At 42.4% G+C, this 20,122-nt stretch overlaps 1 protein-coding gene across 6 annotated transcripts in view; it reads right to left on the reverse strand.

Moving 5' to 3' along the window:
• Nucleotides 1-20,122, reverse strand: part of SRGAP2 (SLIT-ROBO Rho GTPase activating protein 2) — a 329,055-nt gene that overhangs the window by 154,966 nt on the left and 153,967 nt on the right. The gene's annotated exons all lie outside the window — the stretch shown is intronic.

Genomic DNA, 20,122 nt, shown 5'->3' on the forward strand with positions numbered 1-20,122 from the left:
TGAGACCTAGCTTCTTGAAATGGATATCCAACATTACAGCACCTCAACTTACATCCTTCCATAAATTTCACCATACCCTGGCACATCCTGTGTAGGGTTCACACACTGGAAAATGCATAAACTGAAATGAAAGAATTGCTGCAGTATGACAACCTGCAATATTTCGTATTCAGAATGTGCCAATTATTTGTGAACAATTACTCAAATCAACTGTGTCCCTCTGGCCCATTACAAATGAACATAAGAACATAAGAGAAGCCATGTTAGATCAGGCCAATGGCCCATCCAGTCCAACATTCTGTGTCACACAGCGGCCAAATACACACACACACACACACACACACACACACACTGTGGCTAATAGCCACTGATGAACCTCTGCTCCATATTTTTATCTAACCCCCTCTTGAAGGTGGCCATGCTTGTGGCCGCCACCACCTCCTGTGGCAGTGAATTCCACATGTTAATCACCCTTTGGGTGAAGAAGTACTTCCTTTTATCCGTTTTAACCTGGCTGCTCAGCAATTTCATCGAATGCCCACGAGTTCTTGTATTGTGAGAAAGGGAGAAAAGTACTTCTTTCTCTACTTTCTCCATCCCATGCATTATCTTGTAAACCTCTATCATGTCACCCCTCAGTCGACGTTTCTCCAAGCTAAAGAGCCCTAAGCGTTTCAACCTTTCTTCATAGGGAAGGTGTTCCAGCCCTTTAATCATTCTAGTTGCCCTTTTCTGAACTTTCTCCAATGCTATAATATCCTTTTTGAGGTGCAGCGACCAGAACTGCACACAGTACTCCAAATGAGACCGCACCATCGATTTATACAGGGGCATTATGATACTGGCTGATTTGTTTTCAATTCCCTTCCTAATAATTCCCAGCATGGCGTTGGCCTTTTTTTATTGCAAATGCACACTGTCTTGACATTTTCAGTGAGTTATCTACCACGACCCCAAGATCTCTCTCATGGTCAGTCTCTGCCAGTTCACACCCCATCAACTTGTATTTGTAGCTGGGATTCTTGGCCCCAATGTGCATTACTTTGCACTTGGCCACATTGAACCGCATCTGCCACGTTGACGCCCACTCACCCAGCCTCAACAGATCCCTTTGAAGTTCCTCACAATCTTCTCTGGTTTTCACCACCCTGAACAATTTAGTGTCATCCGCAAATTTGGCCACTTCACTGCTCACTCCCAACTCTAAATCATTTATGAACAAGTTAAAGAGCATGGGACCCAGTACCGAGCCCTGCGGCACCCCACTGCTTACCGTCCTCCACTGCGAAGACTGCCCATTTATACTCACTCTCCGCTTCCTATTACTCAGCCAGTTTTTGATCCACAAGAGGACCTGTCCTTTTACTCCATGACTCTCAAGCTTTCTAAGGAGCCTTTGATGAGGAACTTTATCTAAATGTGACCCACTAGCTGCCCATTCCTGTCTGACAAAATGCAAGAAAGATGAAAAGAGGGGAAGTGGGACATTCTATATAAGAAAAAAGCTTATTTAGGGATAAGGAATGGCTGTGTTATTCTCCAGCTTCTGTATCTGTCTGTGAAATACTGCAAGAGATCTGGCAGCAGCCATAACCATTACCTGACTAGTGTTCTGCAGGAAGCACTATGGACTGCTCTGGAGTTGTTGTCTTTGTCTGCTGCCATTTTGTCATGATTGTTTTGATTGTTTAAACTTGATTTTTATTATATGTTATTGCTATTTTATTTATATTTGCTGTGAGCTATCCTGAGCCCATTTTTGGGATAGAGTGGGATATAAGCAAACAAATCTTAACCAACATCAATCCGGTTTTCGTCTGGGTCATGGGATGGAGATGGTTCTGGTTGCCCTCACAGATGACCTCCAGAGGCACCTGGACAGAGGTGGCTCGGCAGTGCTGATGCTGTTAGACCTGTTGGCGGCGTTCGACACGATCGACCATCAATTACTGACCTGTTGCCTCACCGATGCTGGGATTCAGGGATTGGCCTTGAACTGGCTTTCCTTCTTCCTCCAGGGTCGGGGACAGAGGGTCACCTTGAGACTGGATTACTGTAATGTTCTCTACCTGGGGCTGCCTTTGTCCCAAATCCAGTGACTTTGGCTAGTGCAGAACACTGCAGCCAGGCTGTTAATGGGAGTTCCTCTACGGGAACACATTCAGCCTGTGCTGAAAGAGCTGCACTGGCTACCAATAGGGTACCAGATTCGCTTCAAGGTGCTGGTCATTACCTTTAAAGCCCTATATGGCCAGGGTCCTGCATACCTTAGGGACCGCCTTTCCCTGCATATGCCCTGACAAGCACTTCGGTCTGGGTCTCAAACCCTGTTTACAGTCCCCAGCAACAGAGAAGTGAGGCTCAAAACGAGAGCCAGGGCCTTTTCCATTGCTGCCCCTAGCTGGTGGAATGAGTTTCTGGAGTAGGTTAGGGTGCTGCGAGAGCTTTCACAGTTCCGCAGGGCCTGCAAGATGGCACTCTTCTGCCAGGCATTTACATGATGGTAACATCTGCAGCACTGGGACTGGCCCATAAGAACATCATCAATGGCCTACCTCACCACACTGTGGCAATCCTGAGACCTCTGAGTACAGCTAACCACCAGAATTTAATTGCTGCCTGAAATCATGATAGTAGCACATTCAAAAGTTTTAAAATTGTTTTTATGTCTTATGTTTTTATTGTTGTTTATTTTATCAGTCACACTAATGAAATTATCTGAAATAGAAAATGATTTAGGAGACCATTTGCTACATCATACTTTCCTCCTTATAAAAGCCTTAAAATTTTTCCACTACAGATTAATTTTAATTCATGTAATCTTTTATAAAAGTCTACTTAATTTGACACGAGTTCTCATCTGTATCTTCATATGTTATCATCTTACCAGTTTATGAAATAGCAGATGTTATTCACTGATTTCACAAGAAAAATAAGCAAACTCATCAGAATGGTTCAAATGGTTTGAATTTCCATGCTGTATTTTAACACATGCCCCCAATCACCACACCATCATCCCTGGGTGGTCAGATACATTGCTAAGTAAATAAATCAAGCCTGGAAGCCCAACAAAGGAAAGTATTCTGCTTTTATGACTACTAGATTCATTTTTTAAATAAAAGAACCAATGTGCCCCCCCAATAGCTGAGGAAATTGATGATGTTAACTATCTCAAGCTGAGAAGGATTTTATACAGCTGTTTCCCTAATACTGAGGATTGCTAAGGAAGACAGATTGTTTTCTAAATGCCTCAAGGTAACGTTTCTGACCAAAATTTTCAATACTGCTCTTCACTGTTGAATTGCCATGCACTGATCACACTCATTTGTCCTTTCGGGTCATGGGTCGTTCCTTACAATTTATTTCTTAGAGACAGCTGTTTACACATAATTCAAAGTGCTGAGGCAGCAGTTGTTGAATCAATAGTGGAAGGTTATCATGCTTCTGAGCTGAAAGCTCAGGCGGAAGAAACATGCACAAAAAGAAGTCAGGCAAACTGCCAAACTACGTTAACCTGAAATTCGGGAATAAGCAGTTTGGAAATGCAAATATGAAACACCACAGTCACAAAGGCAAAGAGCTCTACAGGAGTCCCAGATTGCTGAGAAACTCCCAATAAAACAAGTAAATAAGATTTATGGAGCTAAAAAGTGCTAGCTGAAAACTGGCCTGAATTCAAGTAGGTTCTATGGATAGGTGGTATAAAAGCTGCCTAAATAGACAAATAAAAATAAGATGCAGAGCAACAAGAAAGGCAAGGACAAAAAGATATAGGTATGGGGTAAGTTGAAATCATATACTAAGTAAAAATGAGAAGCCTGATGCAGTGAGAGCATACTGTTAGTAGGTTTACTCTAGGCTGCTTGAAGTGCAATGGTACCAGGATGGAGTATTTGATTCTAACTCACAAGAGCAAGCAGGGAAAGGCTCCAGCTGTGATAGCCAGAGGGAAGTTTTTCTAGTGGAAAATGTGAGGGGCTACCAAAAAAGAAGAGCAAACATAAGGTGAGGCAGTCTACTCCCACCCCAGGGTAATGGCAAGATGGGCCCTATCACAGTGAAGGCATGCTGTAATTCCCTAGATTCATATGGTTGCGGCTCCTCTTTTTCTTGGCCTGGTGATATCCCGGGAGAGTGGTGGATGATCACATTAGACTTAGTATTTTGCACAGGCAGATGGATCCACTTCCCAGTTATGAAGCCACATATTTCTTCTAGCAGTTACGTCCGCTGTCAAGGTCCTGGAAACAGTTGGATGGCATCCAAAGAAGTGTCCACCAAGAAAGCCACTGTTAGGTAATCTTTTTCAGGTCATCTTTCAGCCCTTTAGGTACATTGCTATCAGCATGAGTAAATTACTCTGGAGAAAAGTGAGCATGTAGTGAATGTCCTTAAGACTGTAGGGGAGTCCTCAAAGTCTTTCTGCAGGGCCTGTTCAATTTTCCTGTCAAGAGTTCCTGGGCAGCTCATCTGCATCCACTGGCAGGATTAAAATGAAGCACAGGGTAGCCACAGGATCATCAACCAAAGGGAACCTGAAGAGCTCAGTAGTGTCTAGTACCAAAGAACAGAACTTTGAACACCCTCCCTTTTGTAATATGTCCCTTTTTTGCTTGTCTGATCATTGGCTTGCATTTTATTTACCACAGCCTGTGCTCCCTTTTATTTGTGTCATTTGGAATAGCCTTCCACCTCTTAAGCGGCCCCATGGCGCAGAGTGGTAAAGCAGCAGTACTGCGGTCTGAACTCTCTGCTCACGACCTGAGTTCGATTCTGGCGGAAGCTGGTTTCAGGTAGCTGGCTCAGGTTGACTCAGGCTTCCATCCTTCCGAAGTTGGTAAAATGAGTACCTAGCTTGCTGGAGGGAAAGTGTAAACGACTGGGGAAGGCAATGGCAAACCACCCTGTAAAAAGTCTGCCGTGAAAACGTTGTGAAAACTATGTCACCCCGGAGTTGAAAACGACTGGTGCTTGCACAGGGGACCTTTCCTTTCCACCACTTAAAGGAATGCTTCTTACCTTTTACTGCTTCCATTACTTTGTTCATTAGCCATGCAGGCTTTTTTTATACCTATTTGTACCTTTCCTAATCTGCAGTATACATTTTATCTAAGTTTCGAAGTCTGTAGTTTTAAATAGTCTCCAAGGTCTCTGAAGAGATTTGACCCTTCTTACCTTTTCTTTCAGTTTTTAAGAGAAGGCACTCCTTCTAAAGTTAAATGTAGTAGTGTTCGTCTTTTTGGCGAACTCCCTATTTACATAAATGTTGAACAATAGCATTAAATTACTATAAATGCTGAACTTAATAACATTATGGTCACTGTTTCCAAGGGGGAACATGATAGATTTATATAAAATTATGCATCGGGTGAAGAGAGTTGGCCAAGAGAAAATTTTCTCCTTCTCCCAAAATACTAGAAATTGAGTATATCTGATGAAACTGATGGGCAGTAGGTTCAGGATGGACGAAAGGAAATACTACTTTACACGGAGAGTGATCAAAATGTAGAATTCACTGCCAGAGGATGTAGTGATGGCTACAGGAATCGACAATTTTAAAAGGTGATTAGATAGACTTGTGCTGGATAAGTCTATCAATGGCTACTAGCCATGGTGACTGAGGGGAACCTCCACATTCAGAGGCACTAAGTCTCTGTATTCCACAGCCAGGAAACAACATCAGGGGAAGGCCTTGGTCTCTACGCCCTGTTGTAGGCTGTCCAGAGGAACTGTTTGGCCACTGTATGAGACAGGATGCTAGACTAGATGGACTCCTGGTCTGATCCAGGGGGGGGGTCTTATATTCTTATAATGTGCAAAACTGAAAGTTACTGACACAGTTAACTGGAACATTAACTCTCTGAATACCACATCAGCTACTCAAAGCTCTCTTTGTTCTCCCCTTCTCAGCCTCCATGTAATTTAATAAATATTTTCTGGATCTATGAGCAATGTGTATTTGGCTGTTCCTCATTCCACTAAAAATTACAGCTTCCGCTTCAAAATATTTAGAGCAATAATATAAAAAAAGTTAAATATGCTGTCAACATTTTGCAGCCTAAGTATAAAATTCTCTAAATGTGATTGGAGTCTGCTGGAAGTTGCTAGTGGAATCAAAACAACTAGTTTAGAAACTGGTAAAATCTACTTTGTTGCTAAAGGACTCCAAAAGATAGACCCCCCCCAAATATTTTAATAATTAATAATTTCCACCAGAGGGCTCTGTAATTCCGTTATGACTGGCTTTCACTAGCTTTGAGGGACATGGATCTAAGCGACATGTGGTAGGCCTGATAGCACCCGAGATCCTGTTGACATCAGCCAACAAGAGCTTGCTGAAGTTGTTAAATACCAAATCCAAAGATGGCCAAGGGGTCTCCAGTTCATGTACTGTAGGGTTTGGGATAACCAAGAGAAACTGCTGTGCAAAGCAAAGTTGTTGCTTTTATACTGGGAGAAATAGTTCTTCCTATTGCATTAAATGCTGCCAAATCTCAAACCCAGTACACCAAACAGCACTGTGTTGCATCTCATAATGAAATACTGGGTGGCAAGTTCTACCAGCTGACTCCAAAGGCCTGTGAGATATAGTAAACAGAGCCCTGTGACATTGCTTCCACAATTTCATTGCCACTTATGACAGGCTCATACTTCCTACCTTCAGTGATGCCCTTTTTCAAACCATTAGGTGCAGTCTATCTTGTCACAAAAGGCTAGAGGCATCACAGCTTGATCACTGTTCTAGCATCCACAGGATGCTTTCACCCATCCTCTAGCTGACTCAAGTCCAAGCCAATGCAAGAAGGTTGGCAAAAAGCGAGGCAAAATGCTATAAAAAGGACTACAGACTGCACATAAAAAGATAGGGAAGTTAAATGAAAATACAACATGATTATAACTGACAGTTCATTTTCTATATTAAAAGGAGCTAGCCACGCAAGCCTAAGACATGAATAATCCTTCCCAACTTGCATCAGAGCTAACATAAGCAGTTTAACCCTATTCCTGAGCTATGCAGCAACTGATCTGGAGCAACAGATTTTCATCAGATCATTATATCTGAACTATTATGGAGCATTGAACAGGATGTAACAGATCTGCTGCAACAACAACAACAATGTAATTTCTCTACCCCAGACATCACTGTTGGATTCAGGTATCTGGGACAACACACTATTTGCTTAAAAGCTTATCACTTGGTGCCAGTTTATGGATGAGGGAGATAGCTGCCTGCAGTTTTGCATACACCATTAAACTCTGTGTTACTAATCTCCTATCTGCTTGAAAATCTAAGGGATGGAAGGAAGGCATCACCAGATGAACACCTCCTCAGACACTTATAGGTACCACATTATGAACTTATCCTGGCTCCCAATATAATTTGAATCTGCCCAACATTCAGTTTCAAACTGCAAGCACCATCTGCTTGCTGGCCATCTGAACTTCTAAAAAGGTAAAGGTAGCCCCCTGTGCAAGCACCAGTCATTTCCAACTCTGGGATGACATCGCATCATGACGTTTTCACGGCAGACTTTTTACGGGATAGTTTGTCATTGCCTTCCCCAGTCACCTACACTTTCCCTCCAGCAAGCTGGGTACTCATTTTACCAACCTCAGAAGGATGGAAGTCTGAGTCAACCTTGAGCCGGCTACCTGAATCCAAGGCTTTAAAAAAAGCAAGGAAACAAGGCTTTAAAAAAACTCCCCCCCTAACACACCGTGTATCCATCTCCCAGTAATCATAAACAAACAGCACCCATCAGAAAGGCTATAGGCTATTCAAGGCACGTATGTCACCGATAAAAAGTGCTTAAAAGTTTATTCAGCATATAAAAATACATTTATTTAATTGATCACCAGAAAATATCTGACTTATATGTTTTATACTGAATACAGTACAAAATAGGATATGGACAAGACCCACCATGACCATACCCCAAAGTACAAGTTCTCAGGCTTAAGAGGATATTTTATCTCACACTCTCTGGAGATTTTAAATTAAAAATGGTGAAAGTTTAAACAGAAAAAAAAAGAAGGAAATGACCATTTTTAATTTATTGTGGCTGTTAAACCAAAATTCATAGAATATTCTGTATTCTTTCCTCATGAAATAAAGTAAATAATGACATGGATCTCACAAACCACCAGCTGAACACACTGACAATCCAGGATCTCCCCAATCCTCCCCTCCACCAGAGCCACTTCTGTTTCTGTGAAAGTTTATTCCCTGGGTCAAAAGACGTGTGTGTACTCAGAGCTGCAGAAGTCAGGTGACTGTAGTGAGGAGGAAAGGAATGAGATTGCCCGCCTTGCCCCTTATATGAACAGAGTTCTGTTCATGCAAGAGAAAAAAAGGAGCAATTCCCCCTCCCCTTTCCCCCTACAGCTGCCCAACCAGTGGGGTTATTAATAAATGGCAGTTCCTTGGAATAAACTTTTCTGTGATCTAAAATGGCTCTGGGGGAGAGAGGGAAAATCTCACAATCCTTGTATTGAGGGATCCCAGTATCCTGAAGTGATAAACCAAAACTTACAGGAAAACTTTTAGTCTGGATGGTAGTGAGAACATTTGATAGTGGAGTAAGTAATCCATCAAAGTCAGTGACCTGCCATCCTTACCACCAAGGGATCCTGTTACTGCAACAATTGGGGTGCATGACAACATCATCATTAGCTATATTTGGACTCAAAACTAGGAAAGCAGAAAACGGAGTACCAGTGTTAGAGAGGAGACATATCTGGGTTGTGCTATCCAGGCAAAGGGAATCACTTTCACAAGTGCTTCTTAGTTCATATACATTTTTCCATCTCCTTGTCTGAAATGCAAACGTAAAACCCACACTGGCTAAAACGTACATTCTCTTCTGCATTCCAAGCGACACTGGCAACCTTTACACAAATAATATACTTCTTAGTTGCATGTGTAAAAATAGATTCCCATGTTATCCCAAGTTTTGTCTATGGACACCTTCAAAAGCAATATGGAAAAAAATGAGGGTTTTGTTTTCAACACAAACTCTTTCTAAATGTTGGGATATTTTTATATCAAATGCAACATGGCAAACAGCCAATATGGCTTTAACACATTCCTTATTGACCAAAGCACTACCCATACCAGCCACCTTGAAGTCACAGACACTGTAGACAGCCAAGGTATGCCCAGCTTACATGGAAGCAGTCTTTGAGAAAGACCTACATCCTGCAGTCTTGTACCCAAAGAAGGGAAATGGCTAGAAATTATGCAAGACAAACGCCTGCAGTGTTAGAACCCAAGAAATGAACTAATAGAGCTTGGCGAATTCCTGAAGTAGACACCCAATTCCAAGAAGTGTGCCTGACTATGCTGAAACTGGAAAGATCAGTGCCTTCCACCAGTTTTAAAATCTTTCTTGCTCATACCCTTAGGAAGAGTATGGAGATTAAGGAGAAGCAAGTGCTTCTCCATGGGGAAGTAGGGGTAAAAGAAGGCAGTCTGAAGTACAATGCCCATGGCTGATTCTTAGACACTAAACTGCTACAAATTGGCAGATCTTGAACTAGCAAGAAGAAAAGAATTCACAAGTGTGGCCTTTTTTGCAATTAAGTTTTATAGCATAATTTCAATTTAGCTGCTGGATGAGCACATGGAGGAAACAGCATCATGAGAACAAAGATTCTTGTGCCCCAGAAGGCTCCAGTAAAGGAAATGGGTGAAGAAGCAAGCACCAGGGATTAGCTTGACTTCCTCAAATATGTGTACCCTCAACACTCCCTTAATATTTACTCTTCACTTCAGGTGATAAAGTGCCTTAGGAGTCCACTTGTGCATGAAAATAAATTATACTATCAAGAAGGAGACTATATAAACAGATTTCAGTTCTCAGATTTCCCTTCTGTTACTGTGTGCTGAAATCAGCCAACCTCTGGAACTGGAAGAAAACATGTCTATTCAGAAACTAAGCAGAATAGCAAAGACTGTGTTTTTTTTTTTTTTAAATGAAGTGATCCAACTTTGTTGGCCCAAGACATCGTCATTTTTTGTCCAGAGGCAGGCAGTCTCTCTTGTGTGTGTGTGTATACAAAATACTTAATGAGATAAAATACGATTATGCAGCTAATTCAGAGAAATCTCTGTCTAGGGTTGCCGGGTCAGATTCAGGAAATATCTGGGGACTATGGGGGTGGAGCCAGGAGCAATGTTGTGACAAGCACAATTGAACTCTGAAGGAAGTTTTGGCCCTCACATTTAAAGGGACTACATTCCTTTTAAATGCCTTCACTTCATTGGAAATAATGGGAAATGGGGGCACCTTCTTTGGGGGCTCATAAAATTAGACCCCTGGGGGGTTTTTTGGGGGGGGGGGGTTAAGGAGAGGCACTAGATGCTACACTGAAAATTTGGTGCCTCTACCTCAAAAAACAGCCCCCCAGAGCCCCAGATATCCACAGATCAATTTTACACTATACCCTATGGGGACTGGTCTCCATAGGGTATAATGGAGTACACAGTGGACATTCAACCCCCTGCCCCCCGCTTTCTGATAACCCTAAGGCGAGGAGAGGGCTTTGAAACCAGGGGATCCTCTGCCGCAACTGGGGATTGGCACCCCTACTCTGTTCTCCCCCCACTCTGTTCTATCATAACTGGCAACATAGTGATAATGAGAAGAAAATAATAAAGGCCTCTTTCCTTGAGAAATTGTGTGTCGAAATAATATCATCACGAGACTATCTAAAAATCTGCTCGAAAAACATAATGGCAATGCCGTGCATAAAAAACCTAAAAAGTAACAGAAAGATTGTAAAATTGAAAGGGAAGGAGCAGCAACGGAATATGCTCACTGCTATATGTCAGTTTTACTTGAAGGGAGTGAATACTGATAGAACAGAGTTGTACTAAGCAGTACAAAAAAGAAATCATAAGAAGCCTGAAAAATAAGAACAAAAATAACAGTGAAGCAATCTGCTCTTCTAAGATAGGCAGGTTCAGGATCAGACCTATCTTGAGCCAGCAGGGTAGGGATTCATGCATGAATTTCATAAAACTGCAGTCTTAGATTGGGACAGATTTGCATTGGGACCACACAACAAAACATACAGATAAGAATAAAAGAACCTGAAAGACACTGCAGCCTAGGCCAACCTGAAAAATCAGAAGTGGTTGAACACAGCCTAACTCGAACAGGGAACAGTATTTTATTCCAAGACACTGTAATGCTGGACAACAAATCCAATTACCATGTCAGATTACACAAGGAAGCCACTGAACTCCACAAACATAAACACAATTTCAACAGGAAAGAAGAGAGTTCAAAAACAAATAGGGCATGGTTTCCAGTCCTGAAAAACAAAATGCTCTACAGATTACAACAGCACTACAGATAAGGTTAGAATTCCAACAGCCACTCCATATGCAAAGAACCTCCTCAAGAAAGCTCCTCCATTAACATATCACAGCCTGGAAAATTCCTACAAGATAATGACTCAGCCCTACCCCACCTTCCTGAGTAGATATAAATGTCTACAATTTCTTTTTCTTACCTCTTTATTATTAGAATAAAACAGTATGTTACAGAAGTGAGTACAACCCCTCACATTTTGTAAATATTTAAGTATATCTTTTCATGTGACAACAATGAAGAAATGACACTTGGCTACAATGTAAAATAGTGAGTCTACAGCTTGTATGATAGTGTAAATGTGCTGTCCCCTCAAAATTACGCAACACAGCCATTAATGTCTATACTGCTGGCACACAGCCATTAATGTCTAAACCGCTGGCAACAAAAGTGAGTACACCCCTAAGTGATAATGTCCAAATGGGGCCCAAGTAGCCGTTTTCCCTCCCTGGTGTCATGTGACTCGTTAGTGGTACAAGGTATCAGGTGTGAAGGGGGAGCAGGTTATTGCTCTCACTCCCTCATACTGGTCACTGGAAGTTCCACATGGCACCTCATGACAATGAACTCTCTGAGGATCTGAAAAAACGAATTGTTGCTCTACATTATTGATGGCCTAGGCTATAAGAAGATTGCCAAGACCCTGAAACTGAGCTACAGCACGATGGCCAAGACCATACAGCAGTTTAACAGGACAGGTTCCACTCAGAACAGGCCTCGCCATGGTCAACCAAAGAAGTTGAGTGCCTGTGCTCAGCGTCATATCTAGAGGTTGGCTTTGGGAAATAGATGTATGAGTGCTGCCAGCATTGCTACAGAGGTTGAAGGGGTGGGGGGTTAGCCTGTCAGTGGTCAGCCCAGACGCCGCACGCTGCATCAAATTGGTCTGCAGGGCTGTTGTCCCTGAAGGAAGCCTCTTCTAAAAATGATGCACAAGAAAGTCCGCAAACGGTTTGCTGCAGACAAGCAGACTAAGGACATGGATTTCTGGAACCATGTCCAGTGGTCCAATGAGACCAAGATAAACTTATTTGGTTCAGATGGTGTCAAGTGTGTGTGGCGGCAACCAGGTGCGGAGTACAAAGATAAGTGTGTCTTGCCTACAGTCAAGCACAGTGGTGGGAATGTCATGGTCTGGGGCTGCATGAGTGCTGCCGGCACTGGGGAGCTACAGTTCATTGCGGGAACCATGAATGCCAACATGTACTGTGACATACTGAAGCAGAGCATGATCCCCTCCCTTCCGAGACTGGGCCGCAGGGCAGTATTCCAACATGATAACGACCGCAAACACACTCCAAAACGACCACTGCCTTGCTAAAGAAGATGAGGGTAAAGGAGATGGACTGGCCAAGCATGTCTCCAGACCTAAACCCTATTGAGCATCTGTGGGGTATCCTGAAACAGAAGGTGGAGGAGCACAAGGTCTCTAACATCCACCAGCTGCATGACGTCATCATGGAGGAGTGGAAGAGGACACCAGTGGCAACCTGTGAAGCTCTGGTGAACTCTATGCCCAATGGTGGACACACAAAATATTGGCAATTTGGGCCCCGTTTGGACATTATCACTTTTGTTGCCAGTGGTTTAGACATTAATGGCTGTATGTTGTGTAATTTTGAGGGGGCAGCACATTTACACTGTTATACAAGCTGTAGACTCACTACTTTACATTGTAGTCAAGTGTCATTTCTTCAGTGTTGTCACATGAAAAGATATACTTAAATATTTACAAAATGTGAGGGGGTGTACTCACTTCTGTGACATACTGTATATAACCTCACTCCCTGACATTGTGATTGGCCCCATTTTGTTACTGTGCTCATCTCCTGGGTCAAATTCCAAAGGTGCCCACAGGCTCAAAAAGGTTGGGGGGCCCTGAATTGGCCCCTACCAGCTTTTACTTGGTCTCACTGAATTCCATTCCTCACTGTAGCCCACATGACTTTTATCCATGCAAGCCCTGTGATCCCTGGCACAGCCCTTCTGATGGTCAAAAGCCCACCCCCGTCCCCATTGGAAAAACTGGTAGAATGCTACCAGACATAATTGATTACAAGAAAGAAAGAACTGATCATTCCCCAGAATATTCTGATTCATTTCAAAGTTGATTCCAAGCTTTAGATAGCCAAGGCTTGGAATCCCCTTTCTATATGATTAACATGCTCTCTTCAACAGCAAAGCCCTCATTATTTTTGTTAAAATAAACAGTGCAGAGCTGACACATACCACAGCTGATCCTGAAACCAAGCCATGCAGATTTGTGCATTACAAAAAAAGGGGGGAAAGGAAAAAAAGACAAGGAGGCTAGGCCCTAGGCTGATGACAGCCTTTTCAAAGACTTCAGTAATTCTGTCCGGACAATAAAATTCTGTGTCAATAGGTACCAAACACAGACATGAATTTGCATTTCTGTTAAAGCTGCCACAACAGTAAATGAACATATGAAGCTGCCTTATACTGAATCAGACCTTTGATCCATCAAAGTCAGTATTGTCTTCTCAGACTGGCAGCAGCTCTCCAGGGTCTCAAGCTGAGGTTTTTCACACCTATTTGCCTGGACCCTTTTTTGGAGTGCCAGGGATTGAACCTGGGACCTTCTGCTTCCCAAGCAGATGCTCTACCACTGAGCCACCGTCCCTCCCCATCTCTCTGAGGCATCTCTCTGGATGATCTATAGTTAAAAAGGACATTTAATTCCCTACCTTCTCCATATTTCCACCTGGCATCTTTTCTAATGCAGGAAAAAGTGACAGGATGGCACACAACCAAAAAGATAGCATGAATTCACAGAATTTGGTCACATAGCAAAAAAACTAAGCAACTTTCTATAGAAATCTATAAATAGATAATATTATATAAATAGATTATTTATAGATCTATCTAGAAATAATCTATTTATATCTATATATATCTATATAGATAGATATCCATAGAATCTGTTTATAGGCAAATAGTATAAAACATGAAGATTTGGAGCCATTCTACATTTTCAAGAACTCTATTAAACACTGTGAAAGTAACAATCACAATCTCATATATTATATCAATAACAATATCAAGAAGTACAATGTTTATCATGAATACCCAACAACCATATATGTAAATATAAATCATAATAATCATGCAGCACATAATTTCCAATAAGAACAAAAAGTGCTCTCATAAGTCTAGTGACTGTCCTCTGGTGTAGCTAACAACATCATAAATAATAATTATTGAACTTTGAACAGTGCTACTTGAAGAGGCTTGCAATCATGGCGTCATCAGCTGGACCAGCAATCGATATGGAGCCAGTTTTGGAATATTTTTTAAAAGCTGGTTATAGTTCTTGGGATCCCCATTCACTGTGGCCTATCGTTGTTGCAGCAATTCTCTATTTTCAGACATATAAAGCTCCCCCTCTGGGAATGTACCATTCAGAAGGCAAGTGGGTTCATGTATTTCACTCTGTAACATAAAAAATAAATCCTCCCTTCCTTTGAAAACTTAATACAACAAAGTGTAGGCCTAAGCTTTTTTATGTGCAGAAGACTTTCTCAATTTAATACATAACCACCTTCATTCATTCTAAAATGATACAGTCCCAGAATATGACGTAAACATGAGATACTTTGAGACGTGAGGCTTCAGCTGTTACCAGAGCCAGCCTTAAGAAATGAAAATGGCACAGTTTGGACTTAGTGTCTCTCCCCCCCCCCCCCCCCCACCCATGTGCATGATCCTACAAAACAATTAGATCCAGATAGGTAGCCGTGTTGGTCTGAAGCAGCTAAAGAGTGCCACCTTTAAGACCAACCAGGGCTTTTTTTGAGCAGGAACGCACAGGAACACAGTTCTGGCTGGCTTGGTGTCAGGGGGTGTGGCCTAATATGCAAATGAGTTCCTGCTGGGTGGGTTTCTTACAAAAAAGCCCTGTGTGAAACAATGGTGATGTCAGGGGGTGTGACCTAATATGAAAATGAGTTCCTACTGGGGGGTTTCTACAAAAAAAATGCCCTGAGACCAACAAAGTTTTATTGGATACAAGTTTTCATGTGCAAGCACATTTTTTCAGATATAAGTAACATAATAAAATCTCCTCAAGTCCTACTTACAGAAAAAAAAGGTTGGAGGGCAGCCATTAGGAAGAGTCTTGGCTTTGAGCGGCCTTCTCTAATGGCTGTCCCCCTTTCCTGTAAGTAGGACCTGAGATTTTATTCCATTGTTTGTATCCGAAAAAGTGTGCTTGCACACAAAAGCTTATATCCAGAATAAAATTTTGTTGGTTTTAAAGTTGCCACTGATTCCATATCAAATTACCTTACAAGGCAAAGTATAGCCAGTATGCCACTTATTTTGTACCTTTGAATAGAATCTTTGTATAAAATACATGAGTATCCAGATTGCTGGGGGTAAGGGGTAGATGACTGGGGAAGGCAATGGCAAACCACTCCATAACAAAACTCTGCCATGAAAACGTCATGATGAGATGTCACCCCAGAGTTGGAAATGACTGGTGCTTTTACAGAATCTTAGGACTTGGGTCCAATGTACCAAAACAATCCTTTAGTTCAAATTGACTGGAATACATTCAGACTACAGAACTGACATAACTTTATACAACCCATGCAGAACACCTCCTCCTAAACAAAACTCCTGAAATGATGGGGGTCATGCCATTTTCAATCATCCCCACTTTATTCCCCACCCCACCCCCATTTATCCTCCCTTATCTTTAACATCCACAACATACTGGTATTCCAGGTGGTTAAACAAACATTCTATGGGGAGGCTAGAGAAAGGCAGTAAACAGCCCTAGGAGCTAGTGAGAAATGTTAGCAACACAATGTCTCTGAGACACCACTCAAATGTTGGCTTTGGCAGTCAACTTGACTTCCTTTATCAGCAAAGATAGCTTTGAAGTGGTTGGCAGCCTTCCATCTAGTGTTCAAACAAATAAGACCCTTCCTGGTATCACAGACCTGAAAAGGAGCTCTTAATAGTACCATAGGAAGATGGGGGGGGGGGGACCCTTAATTAGATTAAGTTACACCATAATGCAGGCTTCTTGCAACAGCAACTGGACTTGACATAGCAGAGAGAAACCAAGAGCAATCTGAAAAGATTCAGGAGACTCGCATATAATAACTTCTAGACATTTGAAAGTTAATCATATTAAAGAAAAAAACATGCCAGAACCTGAGAACTAGCATGCCTGCCCCATCATTCTAACACCTTCCCATCAAAACAAGAAAGATCTTGCAGTGAGAGACAAAAGAATTTGTTGCAGCATGTACAGTTCCCACTGGAGGACTAGGCCTACCTACCTCCAATGGCTGGAAACATGAAAATACACATTTCACAGAAAGTGACTGAAGCTTTTTCTGCTGATTGCATAGAAAGATTGGATCCTTCCTTACGGGATCTATTGCTGTTTCAGGATTCACAGATAATAGCTGTGACAGGATGCATCTTTCCTCCCTAAGTGATAAGGACCAGAGGCTATGAGTGAGTCTCATGCAGACCTTATCACAGCCACACAGACCAACATTGCCAGAGGGCTAGATTATAAACATCAGGCTTGCCTTCAAATTATCCTTGAAAAGGACTTTGCTTCATCTGGTACAGAACTGAAACAGCTGATCCCTTGAGTGAAATGAGCCCTACACAATTTATTATCACCAGACTCCAAATCCAGCACTGTATTTCTGGAAACAGTAGACAAAATACTGGATGCTATGAATCAGTGCTTAATCAGAATGAGGTTTTTCACTTATTGCCTGATAGAATCAAAAATCAAATAAAGTGTGATAGAATGCACACTTTAAATAGCCCTTTGCCTAATTAAAAAACCAAAGTAAAGCCAATCAGTCAAAATGTTAGACGTGCAGGTTGAAGCAACAGCATCAGGAGACAACTGACTCCTTCATACCAACGCAGGAACCCAACCCAGACCATAGCAACAAATAGAGCAACAGCCATTGTTGCTGTTGTGTATGACTTCATCTACTTTCCTTGAGCACAAAGCTCTACAGTTCGTTTAGGAATCAGGGCAAGGAGATGCACCTTAAACATAATTATGAAGGCCATTCATTAGCCTGATAGACAGGACTTCTACTACCATATCTTCCTGGTAATACAAAAATTGGCTATGAAAGGCAGGTAGAACAGGGAAACTTTGCCCTATGTGCAAGAGAACTGCATCAGCTTTAGCTTTCACAGCATGACTTCTCAAGAGTTGAGCTGTCTTGCATGCAAGAAACTGATGCCCGGGGCCCAGGCTCCTGTCGTCCCTCCAGGGCCTCCCGAGTGGGAGGCCCGGCCCATTGGCAACTATCAAGGGCGAGCCACCAGCCGGCATCAGCTGGGGCAATGTGACTTCCAGCGTCACGCCCCCCCCCCCTCGGATACTGTAGGCATAGCAAACCAGCTGACGAAGAAAGCAAGCTCACCTGCGGCCAACGGGGATTGGCTGAGGGCAGGGGAGGCCGTAGCAGGAATGGGGATGTAGCTGACAAGCAGGAGACCTGCCGAGGAGGGAGAGCCCACGGCTTACTCCGGGACTGTTACATAGAGAGAAAGAGGAGTAACAGGAGTGAGACCTGGGAGGAACCGGGCGAGGAGAAAGGGTGAAGCAGCCCCCCCACCCCCCGCTGGTCTCCATTCCGAGGCAGAATCCAGCTCAGTGGCGGATTCCCAGACCTGGAGCCGTTGGACACACCCTTGCCCAAGGCGCACATCCCGACAGCAGACATCTATGAGATAACATGCATAGAAGTTGACTTTGCATAAAACAGAAACAAATCTATGCCACTGAGACCTTTTTTCCAGTGCCCTGGGACACAATCTATAGTAGCGATTGCAACACTTTCTTAATTCATCACATATTATCCAATTGTTACATTAGTTACTACAGTAGACTTACCAGTAAAGATAGGATAATGATTACAGAATGATTTCTAGCTATAATTATTGAAGAAAATATAACAAAGAGGCTAACTAAGGGAAGATATTGCAGGGGAAAATGCACATCTGGAACTAAATGATGAAAGGCTAATAGATCCTTGGTGGACACCTTTCAACAGGCTTTCTTTTTAATACAATCTTGGGAATATTTGTGCAAAGATAGTTCATTAAGATATTTCTTTACATCTCCTAGCTGCAAAAATGGAGAAGTTGAATATATAGAACACTGTCTAATAGAAATGCTGTCATGAGTTCCTGTGCCCTAGCTTAGGACTTTCCCCCCATATATAACTGTTGGGTATCTGTGGTGGGAACATTCACACAACATATTTAGGACTGAAAAGCAGCTTCATCTCAGCAGAAGCATCGACTGCTGCAGCCACAGGGTAAACAATTAAAAGATTTATATGAAGCCATCCACTCAGCAGCAGTTTCACAGCATTTGTATTGCAAGGATGTCTTGTTTAACAAAATTAAGATCCCTAATCAAAGATTTTTAAAATGGAAGCTAGACCCATTTAATCAATACTTAAACAGCTGGATATCAACTACTCTATTCCACTTGAACCACTAAAAGGGAGGTTCAAAAATAAGCTAGCCATTTTTAATCATCTACAAGGACGTACTAGCACAAACCCATTTACACACACAAAATGCCGCACATAAAAATGGCATGCTATCAACAGTGCTTCTTCATTTCAAAGTTCTGCAGTTAATGAAGGAATAGTCAAACTGCTAAACAAATCTTCTCCACAAGCGCTTTAATAACCAGCCTTTATCAGCACACTCATAATTGTTCACAATTGTCAAGTTGATTGTGAAGCAGGAAACTGAGAAGGGTTGTTAGCAAAATGTACAATCACCAGTGGCTCTGGATTCAGTCACATGTTATTTCCATTTTGCATATCATATGTCACTCTAAAAAAGATTCCCCAGAAGGGACTGATACAAAGAATTATGTGCTAGTGACATATAACAAGCAGAAAGCAAGTTAACATAAAAATTGTCCTGGCATTTAACCAACTTGGCAAACCTGTTATCTAACCACTAAATCCATTGCAGTTTGTTCCCTGACAAATAACAGCTCCTGTCCGTACAAAGTTGCGGAGGGAGCCCACCCCGCACACAGACAGTGACAAGCAAACCAGAGATAATTATACATACCATTTCAAATTACTGCGAGCAGTATCCTACCATTCTGTTAATGGAGCACAGAGTTTCTCTTGTTCTTTCCTGTTCCTCCAACCCCCAGATGGGACCAGTGTAGAGGAATAGCTGCATGGTATGGGGAGTGGGAGGACTGGAATGAGGAAAGGAAAGAGAATGAACTCACTCTTCCTTTCCCCTTCCAGCTCTGCCTTGTCCCTCCTCACTTTAGCCCACTGACCCGCACAGCCATTCCTTCTCACAGTCTTGTGACTCCAAAAATTATCCTTCTAAGAGTAAAAAAAAGTACTGCAGAAATAAAGAGGAAAACAAAGCTGAGCTTAGCTGTTGTTCCTCAAATGGCCTTCTGTGCAAATGCACATGGGACTGTGTAGGCACAGGCCATCCACAGAGATAAAGAATCCAAAACTTTCCAGAAGTTTTGAATTGTTAAGCTCTCCCCCCCAATCTCACACCAGCATTTCCTGCCCAAACCGGCACACAATGAAGGCAGAGAGCATGCTCATTCCTCAGTCCTTCTTTTGCCACCATGAAGATGACAGGCAGAGTGAGCAGCCCACACCAGGGAAAAGAGGGAGGGATGTGTGCCTGCACTAGGGACCACTTGATGAACACCAGTTACAGGTAAA

The sequence above is a fragment of the Heteronotia binoei genome, chromosome 2 (assembly GCF_032191835.1).
Source record: "Heteronotia binoei isolate CCM8104 ecotype False Entrance Well chromosome 2, APGP_CSIRO_Hbin_v1, whole genome shotgun sequence".
NCBI classification, from domain to species: Eukaryota; Metazoa; Chordata; class Lepidosauria; order Squamata; family Gekkonidae; genus Heteronotia; species Heteronotia binoei.